At 42.3% G+C, this 12,061-nt stretch overlaps 1 long non-coding RNA gene across 1 annotated transcript in view; it reads right to left on the reverse strand.

The window, feature by feature from the left end:
- Positions 1-12,061, reverse strand: part of LOC309658266 — a 588,006-nt gene that overhangs the window by 541,225 nt on the left and 34,720 nt on the right. The gene's annotated exons all lie outside the window — the stretch shown is intronic.

Raw genomic sequence — 12,061 nt, forward strand, 5'->3', positions numbered from 1 at the left:
CCTCCACCCCAGACACCTCAAAGAAAAGAAAACACAAGAGCTTTTCTTATGGATTTCCTGAGCCATCAGAAGAGAAAGCTGAGGGAAGAGGACCAGCAGCCAGGGAAAGTTCTTCTCTGTCCTCTCTCTATTCCTGCCTGGCTTCTGCTGTGTCTGCAAATCCCCAGGGCAAATGTGCAGGCTAGCTGCAGTTATTTGGAAGTAACTGTTGCTTTACACATATTTTTTTGTTGTTGCTCTGAAGATGTATTTGTCAAGAGCAAAGAATAGAACATATTTCATGTAATAGTCTGTTAGTTTGATTTATAACTCATAAATAATTAAACATATAGTATATGGGCTTCCATTTGTACATTTGCTCTGGTGCCACGAACGTCCCGGGTAGCCTACCTGCCTTTCTCCAGCTTTATCTTCAGGCTCTCCCCAGTTCTATAAGCCCCACATATCTTTCCAACCATCCCTTTTTGCTCTTGGGTCAAGGTCAACTTCTGTGTTTGCAACTGTGGGCACCTCCCAGAAGGTTTGCCTGCATTTGGTCTAATAAACCCCTATGCCTTATATTTCCTTCTTTTGTTCCCTAGTAGTTATTGTTTTGGAGGTGTGTGTGTGTGTGTGTGTGTGTGTGTGTGTGTGTGTGTGTGTGTGTTTTAAATACAGAAAACAAAAAGAAGAAAAAAATCACCCAAAATTCAATTAACATTTTTGTACAGTCTTTTTCAATACTTCATTTTTGGCAGAACTGGTATTATAGTCACATGGTTTTATATCTGTCCTTTTCATTTAGCATAATCATTTCCCTATCACTAAAAGCTCTTTAGAAACAGTATTTTTAATGATGGAATCCCACTGTGTGGATATTTTATAACTTACCTAACGAATCCCTGAGTTTTTTCATTGGTATAAATAATGCTGAGATTCAGATCTTCAGATGCAAATCCTTTTCTGCATTTCTTATTATTTGTTTAAAAATAGATTCCTCAAGGAGAGAATGTACATTTTTAAGATGATTGATAAATATTAACAGAACACCCTCAAGCAAAGTTTTACCAATTTGCCTTTCCAGCCAGTGGAGTTTGAGAATGCCTGATTTCCCCACACCTTCCTTCTCCACCTCTTTTTCATCAAATGCCCTCAGGGTCATCATTGGCTGCATGTTCTAACCCCAAGCGAGATCTACCTACTTACACACACACACACACACACACACACACACACACACTCACACACTCCCTATCACACCTCACTTCACCATCAAGGTAAAGGAGGGGCCATGATAAGGTTTAAGAACAAAATGGATGGAATAGAGGGGATAAAGAGACTGTGAATTGAACTAAAGGTGGGATGGAAATCTCTCTTGGCCTTTTCCCCCTTGGGTATTGTTTCATGCTTTTGGTTCTGTGAAGTTAGAGACTCAGCTCCTCCTCCTAGAAGTCTAGAGGACTTCTTCCTCTCAACTTAGAAAGCCAACGGCAAACAGGTGATAACTGAAGGGACTACATAGGCCAGCCACTAATCCAGGTAAAGGATACCTTACTGGGTCACACCTGTTTCAGGCCAGTTTAGCAGATGTATAAAATATGAAGGAGATGGAACGAGACCCTGAAAAGTATTACTAAAGAGTAATTGCTTGAATTAACTTCTGAATATCTCCCTCTATGGATGAGGGAGATAGGATGTCAGTGTTAACAGGGGCTGTGTTTGACAAATCGTCATGCCCTGAGTGATTTAGGATCTCACCATTAAAGACCCAACACTATTTTATTTCACATTCATTTCTGACAGGCATTTGCCATAACGCAAGTCAGTCAGATGGGTTTGAGATCTGGTTATCTGGTTAACTGGGAGAAGATGGAATGAAATAATGCCTCGCACAGAAAGCTCAGAAAGAACAAAGGGATGCCAGCTAAATCTGCTGTTACGGCTGGAAGCATCCCAGAGGCTGGGGTTGGAGTGAACCGGGTGGTTTCCCAGAATGGCCCACTGTGGGAAAAGTCAGAGGTCAAGTGTAGGTTGTATGGAAAAGAGGAGCAACCTGGGAAAAATCAAATCTGCCTAACTTAGGTGGTTGGACGTGGGAGAAAATTTCCACGTGGGACAAGACAAAGTGAGAAGCCAGGGGAATGCACGGAAGTGAAGAGAGAGTTTCCATGACAGTAACCATGGGAGTGCCCATTTTTTTTTGTTTGTTTTGGTTTTTTTTTAAATTAATTAATTAATTTATTTTTGGCTGTGTTGGGTATTCGTTTCTGTGTGAGGGCTTTCTCCAGTTGTGGCAAGTGGGGGCCACTCTTCATCGCGGTGCGCGGCCCTCTCACTATCGCGGCCTCTCTTGTTGCGGAGCACAGGCTCCAGACGCACAGGCTCAGTAGTTGTGGCTCACGGGCCTAGTTGCTCCACAGCATGTGGGATCTTCCCAGACCAGGGCTCGAACCCGTGTCCCCTGCATTGGCAGGCAGATTCTCAACCGCTGCGCCACCAGGGAAGCCCCGGAGTGCCCATTTTTATGAAGCACGGACACACAGCACTCTCTATAATGCTGTGCTCTCCCCACCCCCTCAGGCCCCATTTCCCACTAAGAATTCCATTGTTAAAGGCAGATGGTTCAAAATCCCATCGGTGCATTTTGAGGGCATCCCTGTTCATCTCTCCCACCCTCTTACCTCAAAATTTTCATGGCTCTGATGAAGACCCAGATTTACTTCTCATGTAAAAAACTAGACAACATGGGATTTTTTTTTTTAACATCTTTATTGGAGTATGATTGCTTTACAATGTTGTGTTACTTTCTGCTGTATAACAAAGTGAATCAGCTATACATATACATATATCCCCATATCCCCTCCCTCTTGCGTCTCCCTCCCACCCTCCCTATCCCACCCCTCTAGGTGGTCACAAAGCACCGAGCTGATCTCCCTGTGCTGGACAACATGGGATCTTTAAAAGTGAAATGCCAGTCTTTGTTTCAGAATATCTGGGATAGTTGGAAAAATCCTGAATTGTGGTTTACAGTGAATATGAGAAAGATTGTATATAGACAAAATATCTGTTTGTTTGTTTATTACTTTGGAAAAGAAAAACACTCTGGAAATGACTCTCTGGGTGAAAGGGTTTATGAGATTTATGTAAACCAGAAACAATCTCTACTCTTTTGAGAAGGGTTTAAGCTATCGCCTTGCTTTCTCTAGTTCCAATTCCCTTTTCTTTTCTAAGTTATCTTGGTACTCTCAAAAAGCCAAAACTGCTAGGAGAAAATGCCCCAAATCATGACACAGACCAAGTGGAGAAACATGATTACACTGAATTAAAATTAGTTTGCCACCAGCTCTGAATTAAATGTTAGAAGGCATCAGGATCCAATATTTATTTGGTTTCTATTCTAGAGAAGACAGTTGGTGGTGGCGCTGCCTGGCCTTAGAGAAGGAAACAATTTATTCCTTCCCTAAGGTTCAGTAGATTTGCAGACCCTGAGCTCAGAAAATGTTTGTCCTGTCATAGAAAAACTTGAAAAGTACATGTATGCCTTCAGTGTTTGTGAATGTTCCAGTACCATGTTTCCAAGCTGAGGGGGAAAGGGTCAGTGGAGGTGGTAGAAAAAAGTCAGTTATGCCCCTTCAATGCACATCAGGTTTGGAGACTCATCTTTGAAAGTACATTTGCCTTTATTCTTCTTGACTTAAGTTAATGGGATGAAAATAGCTTCAGAATACATCAATTCTTTTCCAGTTTCACATAGCCGCAAACCCTTTATTAAGGAGAGCTGACCTTCCACACCCTAGTGAATGTGTTTTGTTCTCTTAATTTTGCCAGCAAGCAGATAACCTGTCCAATGTCACTCGCCAAACCTGGCATAGGACAGTGTGCATTTAATTAGCTCTGTGTTAGGTCCAAAATAGAGACAAAAATCACTAGGGAAAATAGTTTTCCAGAAGTGTAGACTCAATAGGATTTGTGATTTCCTATCTTTGATGGACTATTTTAGGTATAAGGAGCAATGCAAAGGATGTGGGTGGTTGAGTTTTTTGCTTGTTTAAGTTACCCTGAAGGATCATCAACAAAGATGATGAAACAAAAAGAATGTGGAATTCGGGTTCCTATAGACCTAGATCAACTAGCTGTCAGTATAATCTTAGCCAAGTTATTGAACACAATGTTTCCCACACCTCACACATCAGAATCATCTGGGCTTCAGCCAAAGAATCAGTTTCTTAAACAAGCTCTTTAGATGGTGCTGATGCACAACAAGGGTTGGGAGCCTCTCACCTAAATTCTCCGTACTCAGTTTCCTCAGCTAGAAGATGTGGTTCAATTATCTACCCCGCATATGAATTCTCAAGAAGACGAAGGATGGGAAACATCTATTTCATTGTCCTGCACTCAATACATATTAGATATTCTCTTTGAATGAATACTTTTGAGATGATTACCTCCAGAAGATTTCACCTTGCTTTTAGGAGGCCAGCTTTTTATCTTAACTACCAACTATTATTTCTTTACCACCCAAGGTAGTTACAGCAGTATTGCTGCTAAAGGAACCCAACACATCACAAACAAAACATCTCCCATCCGAGAGGCATGAGGAAAAAAATCAGTGAAATGTTTTTCTTCTTTTTACCTGAAGATTTAACTTTGTAAAAGCAGTAAAACACAGATTTGAAAGATCAGGATTACTTGTCCTCCCCCCCGTTTCCTTTCTAGCTGAACGCAAATAGAGATGGGATGACCATTTTGCAGCAGGAGATCATGCTAATTTTCTGGGTCATTCCCTCAAGGTGTCTTTAAAAGTAGCAATCATCTCTGTTCAAAGCAATTCCCTCCCATTAGATACATCGGCTCCCCGAATGTTTGATACGTTTTAATAGTTGCTTTCTGTTACCTCAAAAAGCATCGTGGGTAGAGGACTTTTTCCACCAGCCTTGTCCACTGTGAGAACCACAGCATTGGAAAATGACACCAAACTCCTACCAGGGCAATTTTTTCAAGGTGGATGTTCCATGATGATGTCCATATATCTGTAGAGCATTTGTTTTTACTTTCAAATTCCTTCCGTAGCCTGATGGATTCAGCTCTTACAACATTGGAAGGAGGTAAAGCAGGTATCATTGCTGCCTTCTTAAAAAATGAGAAAACTGAGGATCTGAGATATAGTTAGGTCCCAGAGCTGGTTGAGTGACCAAAATGGAACCAGAAACACCAGATTCTTAGTCTATATTCTTTAGGACTCCAAGCCCAATGGGCTGAAGCAGCGTTGGCTCTTAGAACCAGGAAGTCCCATGAAGAGATACAGTTTTAGGCACAGATGGCTGCTGGAATTCAAACGATACCGTCAAGTGTCAGTGGCATCGAGTCCCTCTGGTCCTCTTCGCATGTATCTTTGTATGCATGTGTGTGTGTGTGTGTCTATAAGTGTCTATGTGTGTGTGTGGCTCCCGCTCTGTGTGTCTGTGTATACATGTGCCTAACGCGTAACTCTTCTTTCTCTGTTTTTGTCTCTTTCTGCCTTTTCCTTTCAGTCTTTCTCTGCTCATCTCTCTCTGTCTCTCTTTCTCCAGATGTTTCTCCCCATCTAGCACTCTTCTCTCTTAGTTATCAGCTCTGTTTTCTTCTTTTTAAGCTTCATTCTCATATCGGTTTGTTCCATACGGTAGTTGAGGGTCCCTTGAAGTTTCGAGCCTCCATGCTTACAGAAACTTGGAGTATAATGGAAATCTCTATCTCACAAAAGTCAAAACAAACCTCTAAAACTGACTCCAGTTGACCTCCCTCGGGTCATGTGCCTGCCTGTGGACCACCCTGATAATCTGGCCAATCCGAGTCACGTGTTGCTCTTTGGAGGGGGCCTTTTGGATTCAGTTCCATCGGAATCATTTGGAGGGAGGGATAACAGTTCTCGAAAGGAAAAGCATGAGGCTCTTACCACAAAAGGGAGAAGTCACCTGAATTGACCAAAGCAACATATATCTACACAGCCTTCATTTTAGTGCACCAGACATTATCTCCTGTTTATGGTGTTTTTAAGGATTCTTACTCCTTTAAAGTCTGGTCAAAGAGAGCATTCCATGTTACTTGAACTGATGCCACATGATAACAAGCCCTGAGGGTGAAACCACGTGAACAGACTAAGCTCCTGTTTCTTACAAATAAACATCATCCATCAAAGACTTTAATGAGAAAATGTGTCCTGTGCAAAAAGAATATGATAGAAGGAAGGAATGCTTCCTTCCTTGTAAGCAAGTCACATCCTGTGAGACTCAGTTTCCCCATTTGTCAAACGGGGTGACATAAGTCAGAGGGACTTTTGCAGACCACAGGATCCACTCTGGTTAGTTCAAACAGAAAATGATTTATTATAAGCTGACATGATTTCTGGGAACAACATTGGGCTGCTATTTAGCCCGGATCAAGGGCAGTTAGGAGAAATGTTCAGTCGTCCCACGGGCTGTCGTGTGGAGGCTCCATTGCAGATGTCACCCACAACTTGGACCAAAGGCAAGGGAGAGAGAGCAGAAGTTTCACCCCAGCTGCCCCAGAAGAGCCTCCACCATTGCATTTGCAAGAAGAGCCAATATTAGTGTGCAGAGCTGCCACCGTGTATTATTCATTTCCCACATACAAATACAGAAACCACAACACAGACCCGCTCCTGGATGTGAGAGGAGGTCTGGGATTGTGCTTTATCTCAGGCATGGATTCTCTGAGCACATGAAGGATAGTTGCTTGTTGGGTCCCAAGGCATGGGCTTTGGTTTCCGGCCACTCTGGGCTCAAAATTGTGTGGTTTTACTTTAACCTCTTTAAATTCTCCATCTCTAGCCCTTGTTAAACAGGAGTCCCTCCAAGGAGAGATCAGGTATGCAGGGCACTTGGTACATGGCCAGCACCCCACACAAGGTAGCTCTTAGTGTTTTCTCTATGAAAGTCAGACATTTGTGAAAATATATAATAGACATGTCTTTTCCTTCTCTCCTAAGATCATCTCCTTGGCCCATCTGTTTACACACAACTGCACTGAATACATTTCCCTGCACACGTTTGTTGCAAAAGTCTCCCCAGGTGAAATGTTAGTGATTGGCAGCTGTAATTTCCAATTTGTAATACCTTCCACCTGAGACCTGGCTCTGCCACCCACATGGCAGCACAGCTGCCTCCCACCATCCACAGGCTGGGCTCCCGCAGCAGAGGCAGCTGTGCCCCTGCCCTGGATTGGGAGTCATAAGACACTCTGGGACAGATCGCTGAGATCTTTGCTTCCTGGACACCAGGCCCGTCTCCATGGCATCATTCAGCTGAAAATAGACAAGGGGTTTATTTCAAGATCCATACAGAAGAAACAGATAGATGGGACGATGATTCAAGTGAGAGAAGGGCAAGTCTTCCTGCAAATTCGAGAACTAACCACACTCCCTTACAAGACTTCAGGCCACTGCAGCCGAAAGGTTGGCTCCCATTCCTCCTGGCTCAGAGCAGTCAATTACTAACCTCATACCTTGGACCAGAATTTGAATTCAATTTTTGCTGTTTTCTGTCCATTGCCTTCTGTATCCTTTGTAAGAGTGTAAGATTCTGGAGGGAAGGAGTCAAGATCTATTCTTTTTCTATACTCGGCCCAGTTCCTAGGTCAAAAAGTGTGGCTTTGAAATCAACAGACTTGTCTCAGCTACTTACTAGCTATGTGGTATTAGGTGAGTCACTTAACTTCCCTCTGTTTTAGTATTTTGGGGGGAGCTGTGTAAATAAGATACTTTTTAAGCATCCATCATAATATCTGTCACAATAAGAGAGACAACCCCTGAAAATGTGGACCCTGAACTCAAGACTCTCTGGGGTTTTGTGTTGGCTCCAGCACCTACTGGTAGTTTTCCGTAACTTCACTGTATAACATTTATGTATTTTTAAAATGATTCCGGTGATAGTCTATAATATATAGTGTTGCTGTGAGGGTTGAGTGAGAGAAGCCATAAAAAAGTGCTGAGTAGAATGTCTGTCACACAGAGTAAACTTCAACACAATTCTCCACGGTCTTCTCATCAGAGGCTAAACTCAGACAAGCTGAAAGATTACACACCATCTCAATCTTGTCAGTCTTTCAGAAGCGTTTTTGGCTCTCTTTTTAATTTAGCGAACTAAATATTTCCTTGTTACCACTATTGTTCTTTTATTGCCATACCCCGCCTTCATCCCTAGAATATCACTTGCACTGGATTGTTAAAAAACAAACGGTGGAAGTTCTTTCTGATAAGTTAGTTATTTTGGAGCATCAGGGCTTTTAAATATAGCAAGTAAGTACATTATTCTCCAATGACCCCATACTTTCCCCTCCACACTCCAATGGCCAAAGAGCAGAGATGGTCTCTTCAGGCAACATGGCTCCCCCTGCTGGATGAAGGAGGTTTGGGTCATCTTTTGACTCAGATGAAGGGAAAGGGGCAATGCAAATAATAAGAGCTCTCCCAGCTTCCCACACTACAAATCCAGCTACTGTTTTGTAGGATGTTCCCTTCTAAACATGACTCTGGTAGCTGAATGCCACATGAGGCTCCAACCCACAGTCATCATCTCCTTCTCAGAATTCTTATTATGCTCTGTGTCAAACATGGAATTGATCTTGCTTATATTCTAACTTTGTATCATTCCGTTTGGTTTCCTCAGCCACCCCTATAATCATCATTTTTGTCTGTATTGGATTTTCCACTTACAAATGACTCATATAAACTTCCCCTTCTCTTCCATCCTGTTCCTGTGCCTGCAAAAGAAAAATTAGGGACACTTTTTCAAGAAGAGGGCAATGAAAGCAGAGATGTTCTAAGAGAATGTTTAATACAGGAAAACAGGCACTGAGTGCGTGGTCTGAGCCCTGACGTCCTCACAATGAGGTGAGGAAGACAGACGGACATGAAGAACGCACCCCATGATGACATGAGACAGCACATCCATGTCTGGGCCCATCAATGGCTCAGCAAGGCTCAGAAATCTCTGAATATATCTTCTCATTAGAATCCACTATTTTTGCAACTTTCTTCCCTCCCCGAGCATTCAATGTCTTTCAGTTGGTGATCACACTCAACTCTTTGGAGGACTTCCAAAAAAAAAAAAGGAGGTCGTTTCATTCATCTGAAGCGCCGTCCTCCTTTTTGACACTTTCAACTATGGATACCTTTTATTTTTCCTTTTCACTCTTTAGTGGTTGGGTCCTCTCATCTTAGTCCCTTCCTTGCTCGTGCTTTCCTTGTTCAACTCAAAAGGTGGTAACACGTTGTGGGGTTGTGTTATACTTTGACTGGAACAAGAGTTTTTCACTGCTATTCATGGTTGGTAGGAAGAAAAGACAAGTTCAGCTTCATGGAGTGTTCTTTTCTCCAACTTTGAAGAGATATCCACTCTTCTTGGTCACAGTTTCTTAGAAGAACCAGATAGAGGTGGGCAGGATCTCTCAGGCAGTGAGCCTTTGGTGGCATCGAAATAAGACAGCATTAGTAGCCTGAAGGCCAGAGTCCAGGAGACCACCCTGAGCAGTCAGCAATGCCCAGATTCACTGGAATGAGGCTGCAGTGGGAGGACAGGGAGACACACACTAGGGTTTCTTATGTTTTGAATGTTCAGTATAAAAAGTGAAACTGAATCCAACGAGTGACTGCACCTGCAACAACAAAAGAAAAAAAAATCTTGTAGGAGAAATTAAGACAGCTTCAAACTCCTAATTTGGGAATGAGCCAAATTATAGTCTTAATTCGGTCCTTGCCTTCTGATCTACCAAGTGGCAGGTGGGCAGACAGATTCTAAAGAGCTGTTTTCTCTTCTCCTTGTGCACACAAGAAATGGAAATATATTTAATAGATTGAAACAATATAAAATCTGGAAACAGCTTTTGAGATTATAATTACTACCTGCACATGTTTTAAGTGATGAAATCAAATCTCAGATACTGTGAGTGACATGCCCAGTGCCACCCATCCATCAATGGCAGACTAAGATTCAAACTCAGGACCTTTAACCTCTTATCCACTGCTTTTTGAAGTCCATAGAATTCCTGTCTTTGGGAGAATATTTGTTGTTGGTCCTCATAATTAGAGGAATCTTAAATATTGCCGTTTTTAAAAAATTGCTCATTTTGTATTATGGGTCCCCAGTATTACAGGAATCTTAAATATTGTTCATCATCCAGACATGTATTTTCCTGATAATACACTTTGAGTCAAGGCTACAAAGTCACTAATTGCAATGAAAGTGCACGATGCTTGGCCATGTTAAAGTCAGAGAGGCAAGCAGATAGGACACTGGATGTACAGTGTAGAAATCAGTAGCACAGAAACCTCACATCTCAACAGGGGATTGAGATCGCAAGTCAGCTTCTAAAGCAAACACCACAACTAGTGAAAAATCACCTTGCAATAGCCCTGAGAAGGCACCACACTGGCGATCTAATACGAACTCTCAGCCTATCCAACTCAGACTGCATTTGCTCCAATTTTGGAACATTGCTCTTTCTTCGGTTGAACACCAGATGAAGTGGTGAGTTGACTTGCATCCAGGGGCAGTGTTGTAAGATAAATATCTATCTTTAAACACTAAACACTCAGCAGAGTGAAATGCTCACTCCATGGGAAGCAAGAGAGAACTTACTAGCAAGGGAGGAACGGCGGGTCTGTGGCTCCCATGTCCGGCTGCCTTGGGCCATATGTTTGAGAGGAGTGACTGGCCAGCCACCTGCATTGTTTAAACTCTTCCCCGCTCTTTGCTTCTTCCTTTCTTTGCTGAGTTCCTGGAGTTAAGTTTGCCACAATTAAATGTATGTGTGACATCATAAATCAGTGGCTCAGAATAATGAAGCTACATATATACACACATGTACTTATTTTTGGTGAATTCTCTACCAAGCAGCTTCTGTGCTTCCATCTTAGCTGCATTTTACCACAACTGTATGGTGAAAAATTTTTTAAGGTGGTATAATTGGGAATCAAGAGAACTAGATTCTAATCCTGGTCCTGCAATTAACCAGCTGAGAAATGTTGTTAAGTTCGTCTAACCTCTGAATCTCAAATTCCTCATCTTCCCAGAGAGGGCTCAGAGTAAATACCCAAGGTGACTTTCAATTCTAAATTTATGTTAGAAATTTAAACAGCTGGTTACCGCAAGTGCTGGGACTTCAACCAAAATAGAAGACAGGACTGCGCAACAGTAATCTGACACCTCTCCCTTCCCTTTTCCCTCCTATTCTTCCTTCCTCTCCTTCCTTTCCTAGTCAATTTCTGATTCCTCTCCTCCTCTTGTCACTTTCTCTCGCTCCCTCTCTCCCTCCCTTCCTTGCTTCCTTTCTTCCAAACCATAATTCCATGCCCATGGTGTGCTAGAGATGACATAGGCCCTAGGGATACAAAGATAAATTTGAGATTAGATTCTACTGTCTCTTCTACACTGAAAAATCTTTTCCCTTCGCTTATCTTAAATGCAGCTGAGAAAGTCCAGTCTGATACTATTGTCATAGAATAATTCAGTGTGAAGTTTCTTTGGAAAATCACGTCCTTTATCCAATTTGGATAAGCAAAAGTACTTTTAGGTTCCAGCAGGGAGTCACACAAATCTTTCTAAATTATTGAAATGTTATCTGAAGCTGTCTGTGCTCTATTTGTTGATAAAGAAGGAAAATAGATTAAAAGCAGAGTATTCAGAGTATTCAGAGCCATGTGGAATCTTTCTTCCATCATACTCCATTTGCCCCCAGTAGCAGGACGGGAGAACAGTGTGGCTCACTAGAAAAAGCCCAGGTGTGGAATTAGACTGACCTCATTCATGATGTAGCTCTACCGCTTACGTGTAAGAGGGTGTAGCTGGCTCGCCCTGAGTGCATAACTTCACCTCTCAGAGTTGCTGATTCTGCATCTGTAAAATGTAAGTGATAATATCTATCTGGCAGTACTGTGGTGAGGAATGACATCGTGAAGGCAAAGAGCTCAGGAGAGGGCTGCACGCATCATAGGTGTAAAAGAGAAGGTAACTGAGCGTAATTATAACTCAAGGGAAAGGAACTCACCTTCACATAGCACCTGCCATGTGTCAAGGATTGTTTT

This window comes from Balaenoptera physalus (genome assembly GCF_965194825.1).
Source record: "Balaenoptera physalus genome assembly, chromosome: 3".
Lineage (NCBI taxonomy): Eukaryota > Metazoa > Chordata > Mammalia > Artiodactyla > Balaenopteridae > Balaenoptera > Balaenoptera physalus.